General features: G+C 35.7%; 1 protein-coding gene across 2 annotated transcripts in view; it reads left to right on the top strand.

Annotated features, from left to right (window-relative positions):
* LOC142340621 (cyclin-dependent kinase 2-associated protein 1-like) overlaps positions 1 to 18927 on the top strand; it is a 575438-nt gene that overhangs the window by 298847 nt on the left and 257664 nt on the right. The window lies entirely within an intron of this gene.

The raw sequence follows: 18927 nt of genomic DNA, 5'->3' as shown, positions 1-18927 counted from the left end.
GCACAAATAGCGCAAAAAATTCATTAGAAAGTTTAATAACGCAAAAACACCTCACTTTTGATTACCGTAACTTGAATATCACTTTAAAATTGCACTACTGGGCAACATTGGCCAGAATCGACCAATTTTGTCTAAAATTAGGCTTAAATTTAGACATAATTTTAAATATAGACATAATTATAAACATTTACACATTGACTTAAACTTTCCAAATCAACAAGGAAAAACCTCTTTTAGATATGGATCGCATCCAATCATAGAAACAATAAAAATTAAGTTTTCCATTTGAAATCGTTCTGTTAGTTGATCAACGTTTATTTTTCCACTGTCCATTGGATGTCAGACTCTCATAACATATCGAAAGATATGGCATCACCGCAAGATGGGCTATTCTGTTTTGACAGAGTCCGATCAGAAGTCAACATCGTCTGGAATGGTCTGATGAGAAGACATTTTAAAATGGGACCAGAGCCTGCGTATTCAAGTTTTGTTTCCAAATTGACAAATAAATTACTTTCAAAACCAGTCTTTTAAAGCTTATAAGTCAGACATGATATATAAATTATATTTCTGCACCAAATTATTTCAAATGTAAATTAAAGGGTCCGTATTCTGCTAAACATACGTTTAAGTTATGAAGTAGATAATCTTTCTTTCAAATGTTACAAGTTCAACTTATATTGGAGCAGCTGGTGTTTTAACATGATTTAAAATTTGTTTTCAGATTTTAACTTCCGTGTTTCAGGAAGAAATTTTTTCCTTTTCAGAATGTTTTTTGTTTTACAGAACAGTTGCTTGCTTTTATTATTATCAGTTGTTCTGTTCTGCAATTTTTTCTCACCGAAACTTTAAACCACAGGAGAAAGTTATCTGTCCAAAAAGTATTTATCTAGTCAATATCACTTCTGAACTTCGAAACACTCATTTGAGTTTTTAGCAAATCTGCTGATAACAAGTCAGATTTCATTTAAAGATCTCTGGACCTTTCAAATATTTTTTGTTATGCAGCATGCCTCGATTTCACATTTTAACTCTCGGTTTAAAGAATTTAAATGTGACAGCACTAAGGATTCGGACAATAATAACCGTTATTACAGTGGAATGTGATGAGGTACAAATAAAATTGATCGTATGGCCACTAGCCTGAGAAAATTCAACAAGGATGATTTTAAAAGCTCAAATCAGAATCAATCTCAATTCACGACTATCTCTAGTTTTTTTCGCTTTTCTCAGTTCTTCGCTGAAACTGATTCATGTAAACGCGCAACACCATTGCTTGAATGAAAGAAGACTCTAAGGGAGCAGAAGAGATCGAACAAAGCACTATTCAAGTTGCAAAAAAATCAGATTTAAAGTATTTCTTTATACGCAAGTTCAACAAAAATATATCAACCAAAAACACAAGGCAACGAAAGATAATGACCAGCATCAAAAAAGAATACAATTTGCGTAACAGACCTTTGTCTTCTGACAGTTCAAAACAATCCTCACCGTTAGGTAATAGTCCCCAAAAAAAATCTAAATATCAAATCAACAGGGATCCTAATCAACATTGACGAGTAGAAATTGTATCAAATTTTTTTACCCAGACGAAACTGGAATCAGCATTCAAGGAGCTTGATAGATACCAAATTTTGACACAAAGTATAGACACAAAGCACAGATGCAAAGCTTACATACCATATATATAGATACAAAGCTCCAATCATTCTCCATCCACAGTCAGCAGCAGCAGGAAAAAGTATCAGTATTTTCAAGTATTTTTTGCGAGTCAGGCAGAGACAATCTGGAGAAAACCCAGCAGACATCAGCTCACAGAGTGGAACTAAATCATATTACATAAGAAAAAATCTCGGTCAGGGGCTTATCAGAACTGCAGTGAGCAACAGAACCATCAAGAAGAACGGTGAAAGAAATCATACAGAAAAAACCAATTGACAGCTTGACCTATTTGACAGAACAAAAATCTCTCAACAACAGGAGAGCATGGAATTCAAGTTAGAGAACTTTTCTATTCAACCTTATCAAATGGTAAAGTCCATCAAAACAATCAATTACATCTATATTTCAGCACTCCGAAAACCCTAAAACTCCTAGCGCCCAGAAGAACAACTGACACATGCATGGGCGTTCATACCACAAAAAGTGATCCAGATAGTTTGTCACGAGACAGCTGAAGCTACAATGACGGTGATGAAAAAAATATTTCTTCAGCTTATATTTCTTCAAAGAAGAAATCAACAAAGTGAAAAATCTCTGGGAAAAGTACAAAAAAACAACAATCATCATAACACAAAAATCACCAAAAACAGCGTTACAAGATAGATTTTCAAGCCATCAGACGAAAAAAATCAAGCCCTCAGTTGCTTGCTTTTATTATTTTCAGTTGTTCTGTTCTGCAATTTTTTCTCACCGAAATTTTAAACCACAGGAGAGTTATCTGTCCAAAATATATTTATTCAATTAATATCGCATCGGAACTTCGAAACACTCATTTGAGTGACTATTAAATCTGCTGATAAAAAATCTGATTTTATTTAAAGATCTCTAGAACTTTCAAATATTTTTGTTTTGCAGCATGCCTAGATTTCACATTTTAACTCTCGGTTTAAAGACGTTAAATGTGACAGCACTAAGGATTCGGACAATAATAACCGTTATTACAGTGGAATGTGATGAGGTACAAATAAAATTGATCGTATGGCCACTAGCCTGTAAAAATTTCACAAGTATGATTTTAAAAGCTAAAATCAGAATCAATCTCAATTCACGACTATCTGCAGTTTTTTTCGCTTTTCTCAGTTCTTCGCTGAAACTGATTCATGTAAACGCGCAACACCATTGCTTGAATGAAAGAAGACTCTAAAAGAGCAGAAGAGATCGAACAAAGCACTATTCAAGTTGCAAAAAAAATCAGATTTAAAGTTTTTCTTTATACGCAAGTTCAACAAAAATATATAAACCAAATACACAAGGCAACGAAAGATAATGACCAGGATCACAAAAGAGTACAATTTGCGTAACAGACCTTTGTCTTCTGACAGTTCAAAACAATCCTCACCGTTAGGTAATAGTCCACAAAAAAAAATCTAAATATCAAATCAACAGGGATCCCAAATTTTGACACAAATTATAGACACAAAGCACAGATACAAAGTATACATACCATATATATAGATACACAGACGGCAGCAGCAGGAAAAAGTATCAGTATTTTCAGGTATTTTTTGCGAGTCAGGCATAGACAATCTGGAGAAAACCCAGCAGACATCAGCGCACAGAGTGGAACTAATTCATATTACATAATTAAAAATCTCGGTCAGGGGCTTAGCAGAACTGCAGTGAGCAACATAACCATCAAGAAGAACGATGAAAGAAATCATACAGAAAAAACCAATTGACAGCTTGACCTATTTGACAGAACAAAAATCTCTCAACAACAAGAGAGCATGGAATGCAAGTTAGAGAACCTTTTCTATTCAACCTTATCAATTGGTAAAGTCCATCAAAACAATCAATTATATCTATATTTCAGCACTCCGAAAACGCTAAAACTCCTTAGCGCCCAGAAGAACAACTGACACATGCATGGGCGTTCATACCACAAACCATCCAGGTAGTTTGTCACAAGACAGCTGAAGCAACAATGACGGTGATAAAAAAAACATTTCTTCAGCCTAAATTTCTTCAAAGAAGAAAGCAACAAAATAAAAATTCTCTGGGGACAGTACAAAAGAACAACAATCATCATCATACAAAAATCTCCAAACAGCGTTACAAGATTCATTTCCAAGCCTTCAGTCGAAAATAAACAATAGAAACGTTTTCTCATCTCACCATCCAAGCTACAATGAGCATATCATGGTCGCAGACATTCTTTGGCCGCCATTTGACCAGTGGCCTCAGCTGGCCCTGACAAACAAAGTAAAAACTGCCACATTTAGTCTCATTGTATAAAATAGGAACCACCGACAACAGAATTGAGAAAAACAAAAGCGGCTCCATTTTCCGAGAAACAGAAGTTCACTTCGATTCACCTGAAAATCAAACATCTTTTCAACAACTAAATCTTCCAGCTTTTTCTACTTTTAGACAAATCAAAAAAATTATCTCCAAAACAACCCCACAGACCGCGCAAAATAAAGCATTTTTGATGATCATAGTGTTTAACAATGGACATACTTAGTTCAGGGGAATATTTGTAGTACTGCAAGCTTTCATAGCAGTATATCGCGAGAAATTGGGACGCTAGCACAAACCTTCAACGAATAAACCAGACAACTTCATTTCATTTGTAGTTTTTCATAGGCAGTAAGTGCAAACTATTGTTCTGCACAACTCTAAGACCGATCTTAAGCACGTCTGAGAAAAGCCAAAGCAAAGCTTTTTGCAATGGCAAAAAATTGGAACCCTCATGTCGTCAAAAAGGAACTTGTTTATCCGACAACCTGGTTCGTTTTAAAGATTCGATAGACAAATATGCCACAGAATATAAAGATTTTCAGTACAATCATTTCAATTCTTTTCCATCATGAGATAACAAAGACTTGTAAATCTCAACCAGGAACCAACGGTAGAAAGAATTGCCACTTTGTTCGAGTACCCCCATTTTGGGAAAACGTCATTGGTTTTTGAGTAGGATTGTTTACTGCAGAAAAGAGACAACTGTATCTTCCCCTGATTGTCTTTCTGATCATGGAAAAATAGAGTGCAATAACTTGAATGACTTGAAGAGAAACGAATTGAATTACTATAACCTTATAGCAGATACAGAGCAACCAACTTGTGTCCCTACCAGGTCAGCAAAACGTCGTGTAGCCAATATCTACCTACGAAGCACCATCTGCCTGCAGCATCTGCCTACGAAGGACATATCTTTAATTAAGCGCCTATGACTGTATTAGATGCTCTCTGCCGTTAGTTTGGACTTGACATTTTTCCATGACAGATACAGGAAGTTTTGAAGCCATGTTTATGCGGAAAGCAGCACAAGAGGGAGAGCAAAACGCATTAGAGTCTCTTTGGTACAAAAGCAATGCTTTTTGTATTCAACTTACTCGCCTTCTCGTGCTACCTATGAATTTCGAAATGCATTTCTAAAGCAGACGCAGCCCAAACTGTTTCACAGGTAGCAGATAGAAAGCTCGGGATGTAACAACAATTATGTTTGATCTTCCTGTTGAGCAACTGAATCTTATAAAACAGAGACATCACCAATTCTTTGACAAACGTGGGACATCCTAACTGGTAACCTCTTTCTAGAAGACCAATTTAGCTATCAAATATGAACGCAAATACAGCTATTTCCTAAAAGGCTTCGTTTTTAACGCACCATCATAACGATTTTTGCCATAATAGTTTGACGCATTCTTCACGCAGTTTTTAAAAAGGGCGGAAATTGACTACAAAAAATAACAGCCTAGCTCGGCAGCGACTGCCAGCAGTGGATTCAAGAGTTAAACATAGTGTCAGAAATTATAACATCAGAAATTATCATGCCTTTTAGGCGGTTGGTCGAATGTCAGTCAGCGGTTTCAGATTTTTACATTTGAATCAAATATAACAACAATTGCGATCGCTCTACAACCCGTGAGATCCATAGCTATTGAAAGAAATATTACCGAGAACTGCTTCAATATAAGATTCCTATTAGGACCGAGAGAGCAACAAAACACTAAAGATGTACTCGGAGGCAGCAAGGATTGGAGCCCATTTCAATTCTGGACGGATAGTACTGCAAAATCAGGTCGGATAAAGTCAGAAAGCTGAAAAAAACGTTTTATAGCAAACAGTGTCAACAAAAATATAGACAGTCAATTGCAAATGCATGGAGGCGTATACATAAAAATATTAGCCCTGCAGACCAAGATACCATAAATTTTGAAACCAGCAGAAACTCTCAGACTAATTTTTAGTTTGCGGTTTCCCCGAACACTTGAACTGCGAACAAACATAATTCGTACCATTGAACAATCTATTACAATTTAAAACACTAAATCCCATTGATGTCAGTGAACACGGGAAAACTGAAACAAGGACGATTTTCCCAGAGTATTACTACGCAACGTATTTTGGTTATCGGTTTTTGATTATTCCAAAGAAGACTCGGACCAAACTATTTGAGCTGCAGATGCAATTTTCAGAATGTAACAACATCAAAGTTTGATCTTCCATACTTTTAAGTTGCAGGCATCAAAGCAGTTCCAGTTTCCCATTTTAGGACTAAATTATTTCGAACGAGACTTTTTTGCATCTAATTCTTGCCAGCCTGATGGATAATACATCTTCACTTTTACGTCTCTAAAAACTTGTGCAGAACTATTAGAAGTTTGCTATAGACTAGACATCGACAGTTGATTTTTTGCAATTAGATTTGTATCCCAGAGAGAGAATGCCCAGAACCTCTACGAAGTTCCTCTTTTTTTAGAAAATGTTAATATTGACAGCAATTACATTGCTCAACGTTCATCAAAACAATATGCTGTCTGAAAATTGAATCCACCAGTAGCTCCACATTCGGGAGATTTACCTGAGACCAGACTTTTTGTATCAAGGTAGGGATACCCAAAGGTAATAAACTATGGCACAATAAAAATTCTACCGCTTCTAAGAAACTCCTCATATTAAAAAAAATCAGCACGGACAGGAATTATACTGCTCAACAGTTATCAACGCAAATAATATCTGGAAAATGGGCCAACGACTTGCTCCAAACTTTGGATGTAAATGAGAGCAAACAATTCAAACACCAGAAAGAACACATTTGATCGTCTTAGGAAGTCAGCAAATGAAAGCAGAAATACAAGAAAAACTGTCACAGAAATCGAAGTTATCGTATTCTCCTGATCCTAAACATAAATTTCTCGAATAGCAGCGATGAAGAAACCTTAACACCCAACCACTTCACTCTCAGATGAAGTCATCTGGCTACATCATCTCTCACGGCAAAATGCAGTATTGTTGAGAAAAATGTACTTCAACTACCTTTATATGCAGATGCTCCGAAGCATATAATTGGAAATATTAACCCTGCTAACCACAGAAGCAGGGGTTAGAAAACAGAGGAACGCGTAGAAAAATGGCTACAAGTATCAAAGTTTAACTTCAAAGCATTTCCGAACATTTAATTTCGATGCAATTTCGAAACAAAATTCGTAGCAATGAACAACCTTTTAAAACTTAAAATGTTATAAACGTTGTTAAGGCAGTGAAATTTTTGCTCTGAAACAAAAGCTCAGAAGAACAACAATCGTTTATAGAGCAGAAAATGGTTTACAAAAAAAGAAAGCACTACACAACATGAGCGTCATCCAATCTTATCTGATGAAGATTTTACAAAGCTTCAGATAGTTATTGACAAGAACGCAAAGCGGACAATAACTTGAACAAAATGAGGCAAATCTACAATTCAATCTATTCCATGATGAAAAAAAAGTTTTGCGGGCACGGGAAGACTGAAACTTGCCTAAACCGCTTGGAATCAAAGCCAAAGTACCATACTTGAAATCAAGGCCAATTAAGTTATTTATTTGTTCCAGACGCCCAAGGCAACAATCGACAATATGCGAATGAAAATTCTCAGAGCTCTTTTTACAAAAATTTTTTCAATCATCGGTTTTCGACCATTCCAAAAATGCTCATCCATTTTTTTATATTGCAGATGCATTACTCAGAATATAAAAACGATTATGTCGGATCTTCGTTATTTTCAATTTGAGGACGCCAAAAGAGCGTTCCATTTTCTCGACATTGGCGAAAAATATTTCGAAACCTTCTTTTTTGAGGATAGTTTATGCAAAATTGAACAACAGTATATCTTCATTTTTATGTGTTTAGAAACTCTTTGAAAATTGTACAGACTTCTTAGAAGTTGGATAAAGTCTTGACGTTGATTGTTGACAACATGCAACCATATCTGTAAAGGGAAAGGCTACCGGAGAGCTAAAAAAGTTCCTCTTATTAGAAAATAACAACATTGACATTACAGCAAATCGTTGTCCGAAAAATGAATCCTCCAACTGTTCCAAATTTTGAATGAACATGGATCAAATGCTTTGAACAGCAAAAACAAAGAAGTCAGCTAATGACTCGCTTCCATCATCTCACCACTACAAACTTTCGTTTCTCTACACAAGAACGATGAAGAACTTTAAACTTTTGAACCACACTTCGCGGAGCTAATAAGCAAACCAAAACGCGAGAAAAATTTTAAACCTGGTATCAGAAAATTTATTTTGGGTCTTATTTGAGTTTAAACCTATTTGAGAAACTTGACCCCTCGGAAGGATAAAAAAGTTATAATGGTTATAACGGAGGAAACGTAAAACCACTGTCATTTGACATTCGTGTATCAACAGGGACACTGACTCGCGCTGCAATGAAATTGTAAAAATTCAGAGATGAAAAAATTCTCAGCAACAGTGAAACAACAGCGACGTGCTTAAACTTATTAAAGCCAATATAAAGATACTTTGTAATGTTTCCTGCGTTTTCCATATGGTAGTGCATAACGTACGCCGTTCTGATAAGGCCACATGAAGTTAATCAAACTTCTCTAGCGCAACGCCAGTATCAAAACAATCAGATTTCAAATAAAAAAGTAAACCACAATTTAATCAAATACTGCTTGAAAAGCTTCTTAATTTTGGCTTTAATATGTTATTAAAAAAAAACTTGGAAACTGCCTACCAATAATTGTTGTCAAAACTCTTAGATGAAGAAAATCTAAACAACACTAAGAAGACAGCAACAAATTAATTCAACCGATTAATGGGATCCTAGCCGAAATGTTCAATTACTAATCTCCAGAGAACCGGTCGCCACACATCAATCAATCTCTATTTTTTCGGTTTAAAATTTGACTGCATACCCAGCATTCAGCTTAAAACTCACCACAAGAAAATCAAGTTTTATCCATAATTTCATATCACTGTTTGTCGCAGTGTGTTGAAGCTCAAGCTTTGTTTTTAATTTTTGAATTCCTTGTTTGGTTTTCTAATTTTGCTCATTTCATTTTCGAGGTTTTCACATTTGTTTCCGGATGTTTTTACCAAAGAAAATAAAGTGCGCGAAACTTTGCTTTTCCATTCACTTAGGTAAGACAGTCGGTCAGCACGCTGATCAGAATAGAAGTCCCGCCACAATCGATCTAGCGAACATAAGTGGAGACAAACATTGAAACAGGTGGATCAAAGTTTATATGCACTCATAATAATTCATTATGGTAATGGTGTATTGCGGGGTGTAAACAAATGTACCACCGGGATCCCACGTAAGCAACAAAACCATAGCAAAAAAATCTATGAAATCTTTTTCAAAGGAACTTGACAATTTTTTCAAATTTTTGTTTGACAAAGGTATCATGAGCAATTCGGAATTTAATAGCCAACAAAAGCGTGAAACAAATTTTTGGAGGCATAACATAAATTGCGGAAAAAAGTAACCTGGATCTGCTAAAAAGTGTACTTATTATAGAATCATTTTTATCAAATAAAGACATTCAAAAATAGTTGCTAAAGGAAATAGTTAGAACCTAACGAAGAGCCACCATAAGGTCTACCAAAACTCAAAGCTATTCAACGAATAGCCACCATAAGGTAACCAAAACTCAAAGCTATTCAAAATCACACTTGTCGCCAGAGACCATGTCACTCAGTTAATTTTTCACGCCAACAGTAAACGCTGTCAACAAATGTGAACAAAGTGTGTCTGAGCATAACTATAAAAATGTATCCCAATCATCATCAGTATTCGATGAATCCAGAGAAAACTAAGTTGGAATGCCGCAGATGGAAAGCTCAGAATATAAAAATAATCAATGTAGATGAAGGTTGCTTCGAACACTTCTTTATTGGATACAAATCTAGGAAGCTTGAAAAACTATATTTTTGCGTTTTTAAGTTATTAGTAACTTGTGAATCGCATTTACAGATTTGCCATAGTCTGGATATCGACAATTTTTAACGTGAAATTACACTATTTTTTATCAAGGGAGGGATACCCAGAGCTCATAAAGTCTGACAAAATAGTAAATTTTACAGCTTCTAAGAAAACATCATTTTGAGGAAATGTCAACATTGACAGCAAGTATATTGCTCAACAGTGATCAAATGAAAACAAATTCTGGAAAGAAGACCCTAAACTAGCTCCACGTTTTGGATGTGTTTGGGATCCAATAACTCAAACATCATTTTACGTTTCCTCTGATTGCAGTTGTGAACAACCCTCAACACGTAACCATTTCATTCTCAGATGAAGTCACTTGGCTTTAGCGCCTCTCACAGCAAAAATCAAAATATCGAGAACACAAGACTTCAAGTATACTCAAAACCCAAAAGTGTTTCAACCCTTTTTGGAGCGGATTTTAGGGATATTACATATCACACCTTACAGGCAGATGATAACGGAGAGAACGATCTGAAATCCATCAAGGCAAGCGCTCTACTTTGGCTTCTAGATGAGTTTACGCTAAGAGGTGTTTAGCGCCTTGGAAGAATAAGTGACGTCAGTACAGAGGCCATAGAAAGCCAAGATTGTTTAACAATCAATGTGTACACTGACTTACGAAGATTGAAATAGTCAATAGTCAAAGATGAAGAATATTTTTTCGAAAAACAGCGATCTTCTCACATTATGTCAACACACTATCAAGATCCTTTTCAAGACTGATAAGTCAAATATCCAGAGGGCATTCCGTGCGGGACTAACTAAATTACGTCATCTAAAAAAGACACATGAGACAGAGCGAGAAATTTATCTTCTCTAACGAGACGCCAGGAATTCTTTAAGTCAGATTCAGAACAAAAAAATCTAATCTAATCATATACTACTAGTGATAATTCTCTACCTCCACCACGTGGAAAATTGCCGACTATTAGTGTGAATAGCGGTTGCCAAGTATGTTGCAATTTATACAAGAGAACCAGCTTCCAACGGATTTTGACAATGACCCAGTTTTGCTACACAGAATTGCTGGTTGTTACTCTTAAAAGACTCGAAGGAAGAGTAGGGGCAATATCTTCCGTATACAATGTCTGGAGGACCTGTACAACCCTGGACCACCTCTTCCCAAGTACGAACATCACAGAATCAGTCAAGAGAACAATTGTCGATGGTATTGTGTCAACACTCTCACCACCTCAATGAACGAACGAGACCGTCCATTTAGTTGGTATCTGACAGCTTTTTGCTTTATGCTTCCAGTTTGTCATAAAGTAAATCCAAAGTTATACGCGATAGGCGGATTGATCAAATTATTTTTTAATATAATTAGGGAGAAAAGAGTAAGAGTTAAAACAGTAGAAATGCAACTGTTCTACTCAAGGAACATTATTTAAACCGAGGTCAACCTATAAAATTGAACATGTATGAGTAAACCCGATAGGCGGGAACAATAGAAAATCTATTCGGTAACGCGATAATCTAGTACTTAACAAAACCCATTGATGGAGTGAAATTTTGTGCAATTATGTGAAATTTATGAATAAGTTAGCAAATAACTAAGTAACTGTCACAAAACTTGAAATCTAATATAATGTCTGCTGAATTTTAATGTGTTCGATGATATGAGTGGATGAGATGATGATGGTTAGACATTTAGTAAGTACAAATATATAGCATTTGACACGTCAGATTAATGGCTTCTAGGGTGAAATCTTTCTCAGTTTCCAAAACAAGTTTTTCAAGAGACTCATATTTGGAATAATCCAAAATTATTTCTTGAGCGTACAGAGTTGTTTTTTCTTGAGATGATCTGGACGACATTCAGCTGGGGCTTGAATGATTATTTTGCTGTAACAGTACTGGTGATACGATGGTCGCGTTTAAGTCCTCAACCGCATTTCTCAATGACTCGAATATTGAGTTCTTTGTTGGTGGCAGAGGTTTGTACCTGTCTTCCATGTATCTTGTAGACAAATGCATCCGCTTGTTGTGTACTTGTTATGCCGTTATTGCTAGAGCTTTGTACAGGGGAGTGTTGGTGGATTTCTTTAACCAGACCATTCTCTTCCGCTTGTTTTCCTAATGTGGTCTTTTTGATTGAAATGCGTATTTCGTCCTGATTCCTTTTTGGCCTTCTCTATTTTGGAACGCGTAGTTTAGGACGCTTTGCACACTCGACAGTTGGGTTTTTTTTACCCCTCGTTTTTTCCTTGTTTTCTGCTCTTGAGATTATCAAAGCCGTTGTTATCGTTTTTGCAACTCCAATTTTATTTGGTTGTGATTCAGCCGTTTAACTGCTTACATTTCGAGAGGCGTAGCTTTCCTGCACTTATTTTCTTCATCGCAACTGTAGTCGTTGTTACTCTTTTTATCGTTTGGTAAAATTTCTTTGCAATTCAACGTTTCAGCATCTAAACAACATTTTTTAACAATATAGCCGTTTATAGTTTTGTGATTTGAAGTTTCAGATATGCAAATATTTCGTGTTTTTGGAGGTCGCCAATTTTGATTGTTTAACTGTGAGAGTTTAATGCTTTTTTTGTACATATGCGTAATTGGTAGTCAGTTTAAATATTGTAAACAGTTGCCACCGGAAAGTTAGTATTGTAATTACTTATCATGTTTCGGTGTTTGATGCAAACGAGTCTACATTTGATTGTCTGAATTGGTCTGTCAACCAAAACAATCACCAGATGGTCATTTGCTGAGGCTTCTACTAAATTTATGTTGTGCTTCTCACAGAAATTCATAAGTTTGTGCCAAAAAAACTACGTGTTTGACGGACTCTAATCTATTTTGGCAAGCCATGATTGTATATTTAGTCTTCAATGAAGTGTCTTATATAACCATTCGATGTACCTGGATGGACTTTTCCTAAGGAAAATTTATTGGATCGGCCTTCAGTTTAGGCATTTAGCAATTAATTATTCTAAGTTTTAACTTATCACAGTACAAAGAGTACACTCGGCCGCTTTTGCATAGAGGTCGCGAATGGTATATGGCCAATATGCGTTCCTCGATAGATCCGACAACCCAAACTACCTGAATGAGATATGTGGAATGACTCGATCATTGTGTTTTTCATCGCATGTGGTATAACAATCTTGTCAGCAATACACAAGCATCCATGTCTGACATGAAAATTTTCGAATCACGAATGTATGTACTTCGATAGTCGCTTAAATCTCTCCTCGTCATCAGCTACCACACAGTCACGTTTTTTCTTTGAGTACGGCATCCTTTGAGGTCATTGCTGCGATGAATTTTTTGTTAAATACTTTGTCTAAGGTTGTCAGAAAGTCGAAAATCAATTTCAGTAGAAGTATTTACCGATGTATTTGCTAAGTCACTTGACTGTGTTGAATGGGTACTCTAGAAAGATACGTTACGGTCGAAGATAACTATGGGTTTCCGTGGTGTTGAGTTTTTGCGCTCCGTACCTTCTGGGTCCATTTTTCTTGGGTGGAGGTCTTTTGACTTTGTCGTCTGCGAGGGATTAAGATTGGAGTGACGCGATGTGCATGTAGGGTAATTATTTTTATGGATTGAAATAATTGACTTCAAGTAATGATTAAAAGTAAGACTGTGATTATTAAAATTATAAGTAAGATGAGAACAAAAATTAGAAGTATTTTGAAGTGAATGTTGACTTAAAGTTTTAATGAATTTTCGAATGGAAGTATTGAACGTAAAGGAATCTATTGACTGTGATTGAACGGTATCGTTGCTAATAGCAAAAAGTGGTTTTCAATTCTCTTTTATATCTTCCTAGGCCATTTAGCTTGGGACAATTCTCAAAAATTACAGTGAAATACTGGTCGCGTTGATTTTCTCTAACATTTAAGCGCGACTTTGCTAGATTTTCAGGGCAATTGATTGAATGTCAGTTTTGCCAAATGCTGTTTAGTACCGAAATTTATATCAGCTTGATTTTTGCTTCTACCAATTCTTCGTCATGTTATTAATTTATATGTGCATTTCCGAAAAAATAACGTGACATAAAAGCAACAAAACCCAAACTAGAACCGGTCATATGTTGAAAATTGAAACTAAACAGTCTGAGCCTTTCTATCCAGCGTGTTAGACAGCTTGGATATTTTCTGTTTGCATTGTTTGTCTTAAGTAATGAAAGTAATGCTCGATGATCAGTTATCACTGCGAATGATTTTACGTAAAGGCAATGTTTTAAATGTTCTATCGCCCGTTAAACACCTTTTAAATCTAATTCGAATATGCTGTACTTTTGTTCACACTGATTCAAGAAACGGGATGCGTATGAAATAGGTTTCCTTCCGATTTGTGTCTGTTGTTCCAGAGCACATCCTAACCCTTCTCTGAATGCATCGCATCAGACTCGTGTGTGCAACTTTTGATTGAAGTGGACGTTTTTGGCAGCATTTGTTATTTTTGTTTCTTCATCTTTTCGAAGTGATCTTGATGAGTATCTGATCAAACGATTTTGTTTCCCTTCTTCAAACATTTTAATGGATAACTCAATTCTGCTCGGTTGAGGAAGCAACTTGTAACATGAACAATGCAACCCATAAATTACTGTATTTGTATAAATGTCGTTGGAGATTTCAGGTCCAAAAACAGCTTTTGTTCTAGAAGTTAACGGTTTACAACCATTTTTGATATGTAAAATCAGAGCCAGTTTATTTCATGTTTCGCAAAGGCGTTTTGGGAGCTTTAATCTGAGATTTGCATCATCTAGTACCGTGAGGCACGCGTACACGTCTTTAATATGTTTCAATTTTGATCCTCGTGTGACTATGATAATGTCGTGTAAGAAGCTATACGTATGTCTTGGGGTATAAAGTGAAATCCAATGCTTTTTGAAACTTAGCAGACATGTCTTGGGGTATAAAGTGAAATCCAATGCTTTTTGAAACTTAGCAGGCATGTCTATAAAATAATAAAATCCATTTTAAATTTTGTAGGTCCCTGAACAATCAGCTCCAATTATGTTAAAGTTACAATGTTTAGAAGTTTTAGTATCTAAATTAAGTTGACTGTATGCTTATTTCAAATCAAGGGCACAGAACAATACTTAACTTTCTTTGGATTTGCTGATCGCGCTTCCAAAAATGACCGTTAGGACATCGATGTTCAGCAACTGATATTTGTTCTTTAGGATGGCTTTACTATGGACTTTTGAGACTAGCGCGATTTCTACAGGTTGAACTTTTTTATAGTGTTAATACAACTAGCAAAATAAAGTAATGATCTGGGCAATTGTCGAATTTGAATCCGTCAAACTTTTTGATTTCACACTGTGATTTTTTGTCTAAAATGCCTAAAAACTGACTTAACAGTGTAAATTTTAGACTTTCTGAGGCGTTTATTTAAGTTAGGAAATGTTTTGCTAACTTCTAATTTTGTTTGGCATAATTTCTCAAGACTTACTTTGCTTCTGGATTAGATATATTACAACTTTTGGAAACAATCTACTTCCAAATAGTGGATTATGCCAATCAGGTACCACTTGTGTCTTCCAAGAGTCTACTTGCCACCCATTTGATTCAACTCTACATTTAGTGATCTTATGATGTCACTAGTGTCCTTTGAGAAACTTTTAAGTGCTATTTAATCATTCCTGTTCCAAATTATTTTGTGAATTGAGTGTAGTATTTCTTTTTCCAAATTTTTGTTCACTACCGTTGACGGGCTTCCCGAATCAGCCAAAACTTCTACCTCCACTACATTTCCGATTTTAATTTTTAAATTTCTTCGTCTGGTTTCTTGGTTGTCGTGTATGTATAGTACGTGGTACTCATCTGAATCGGATATGTCGGAACAACATTGTTTTTAATTTCGATTCGTTGAACAAATATACTGCTGGAGATTCTGGAGTCGCATCTAGTAATTCGTTGTCCTTTTGTTAGTGAATGAATTTGATTGGTGTTTGAGACTTTTTCTGCAAACTCGAGCGAAGTGTCACATTTTCCAATTCATTTCTGCAAACTTGGTTATTCGTCGGGCAGCGTGACTTATGATCTTTATCGCAGAGAACTTCGCAATTACGACACTTGTTCTGATTTGTTCTTGGTTGGTAATATCTTGGTTGATAATTACTGTTTTTGCCAAGACTAAATGTTCAATTGGTTCCCGGTGATCGCGTATTGATCTTTGAATTTTGATGAAGATTGAATAAATGTGATAGAATCAGGTCGCTTGGGCTACTTTATATAACTTTTTGGTTAAAAAAACTTTTTTCAATTTTTTTGCCACTTGTAATGCGCGTTGTGGTTCGACTGTCTCTTTCAAAAACTCTCTATGAATACCACAATTTTTCTTGTTAAAGATGAATGTATCTCTGATTCTTTCTCCCTCAAGATGATCAAAACTATAGTTTGCTGCCATATCTGTAATAGCACCAAAAAATTGGGTTTTGTTTTGTCTTTACCTTGTTTTCTGCTCCGCATTGTGAATCAATCAAATGCAATGTTTCTTTATTTAAAAAAACTTTCCATCTACACCTAGAAGGCTGATACTTATACGTTTTCGACGCTCACGAGTGGGTACCATCTATGTAATTGTGTGCGATCTTCTTTTCCAACACTTAGGATTACTAATGAACATGCTTTCGGGTCTGCATGCGGCAGTCCGGGGTTTCTTGCCGCACATTATACCTATTTCTTTTGTTCTTTGACATCTATTCTCTCAGTTTCTTCTGAGTTGTTTATTTTTAGTTGGCTTTTCTCTTTCGGAGCTTGGAGTTGGATTAAGATTTGGTACCTGGTGTAATGCTTCATTTGGAAAAACAACATCTGTAGGTACTGGTTCTAACAGTACTGCAAGATCGATATTTTATCTTGCAAAAATAAAAGTTTCGCGTCTGATGGACAAATTCTCTTGGTGTTGGAGGCTCTTGTGATGGAAGTTCCCAGAATGGGCCTATTCCTAATGGCGTTCTTGTGTCTTCTTTCGTTAATTCTAAATTGATACGCGATAGGCGGCTTACCTAATTGTATTTTAGTACAAATAGGGAGAAAAGTGTTAAAGTAGCAATTGATTAAATTGAAACTGTTTTCTTCAGATCGAAAGAAAGAGAATGAAGCAATTCAGACACCTTTGAACATTGGCAGACAAAAGGTTGAACATAGCGCAACGTTATACAACACTGGAGGTCACATTAGGTAAACTGAGGTCAACCTGTTTACATGAAATTGTATGACTGAACCCGACAGGCGGTCACAATAGAGAAAGTATTCGGTAAAGAGATAGTCAAGTACTAAACGTGACTGATTTGGTCACATGTACCACACGGTTCTTCTAATATTGAAACAACTTGTGCTCGATGCTGAAAACTTTACTTTTACGGTACTTTTACTCGGCCAACTTACCTATCGAATCTCATTCTCTCGCTAACACCACACTCTTCAGATCCTAGCCCTAAACTCTGGTTAATAATAGGTACCTATGAAAACGGAATTCTTTTTCCCTTGTACGTGCAATGATATTTTCTTTTACTTCATACTGACTCTTAACTCATAGTTCTACCTTCTTCTCATCTAGAAATTAGACTCACACTGTTGATGCAAAAAGTCAGCGCGCAGAATTGAGAGTGGTAGAAAAAATATTGTGTACGCAACCCTCGACTTACTCTCTACTCCAAACAATTTTATGTCTTTAAGTTTGATATTTTTTCTTACTTTTTTACTGGCTTAACTCATAGTTCTACTTTCTTCTCATCTAGAAGTTAGACTCAAATTGTTCATGCAAAAAGTCAACGCGCACAATTGAATGTGGTAGATAATATATTCTTTACGCAGCCCTCGACTTACTCTCTCCTCCAAACTATTATATGTCATTAAGTTTGCTTGATGTAGTAACTGCTGAAAATGTAGCAGATCTGATACATAACTCTTTTTATGTTAAAATTGTGCAGTTCAGATTATCTTGAATGCATTTTTAAAATCAGTTCTCTGTTGTATCGATATATACAACGAACAGCTCTAATTTCAAGCTCTCATTTTCGAGCACTCATTCAATCTCCCATTTTACTCCTCTGTTCTGTTAGTTTTTTTCGGATAGAAGACAATTACGCGATGCTCCTTTTTTCGGTACGACTACAATGTTTCTTCTAGTTTTTCCTGAAAACTGAAGCATGTCACTTTTTCCGCGCTGCCATATGATCAGAAACCATCGGAAAAATAAATTGGAAACTGGTTTCATAGAAGTAAATTGGTTTACTAATTGAGGTATAAAACAACAATTTGCAGATCAGAAATAGTGTATATTACGTCGCCTCAGAAATTTGGTACATAAAATAGCATCGAATATTGAAATTTGCCGGATAAGGCTTAGGTTAAATTTAGAAAATTTCTGCCGAAAGCCGTTAGAAAAGATCTATTTGCAGAAATGGCTTTTTTCCAAATAATGAGTGATCGATCAGTCGTGTATGTTTTTAAAAGAATATTTGTTTTACAAATGCCAGGATCCTTGAAATACAGAGTCTAGATCGTTCAGGTCATGGAAAAAAACGCCCCAATGTTTGACTTCTAAGTAATCTTGCTTTGCCAAGTGTTATATATCACAAACTTTTGGTGTGCTTAAGGCCCTGAGAACCATAATTATTTTAACAATCTTGGGTCTTATATACGTTGTCATTAGGCCGCACGAATGATATATCCGGTCAGTTTATTAGTCGGGACTGAATCAGGTCCGAACAGAATAATTGATGGATATCAGTTTTTTTGATCTTTTTCTTTTTTGAAGAGGAGGTTGTGATATAGCATGTTACTACACATAAAATTGCAGTTGCGTATGGGTGACGTAAAATTTATATGCGCACTAATCTCTAATCTAGGAGTCATTATTGCTCCGAAACGTCTAATGTTATAGTTGATACAGACTGATAGTAAATGAATAAAAAATTATCAATCAACACTTTACCGGGTATGAACATTCTTCCTAATCATGCAAAAAAAATATGGATCCATATTTCAACAATTACTAAGTGTCATATATGATTTTTAAATA

This window comes from Convolutriloba macropyga, chromosome 6 (genome assembly GCF_964194025.1).
Source record: "Convolutriloba macropyga chromosome 6, txConMacr16.3, whole genome shotgun sequence".
Lineage (NCBI taxonomy): Eukaryota > Metazoa > Xenacoelomorpha > Acoela > Convolutidae > Convolutriloba > Convolutriloba macropyga.
The sequence above is the reverse complement of the archived record's forward strand: the minus strand, read 5'-3'. Positions and strand labels throughout refer to the sequence as shown.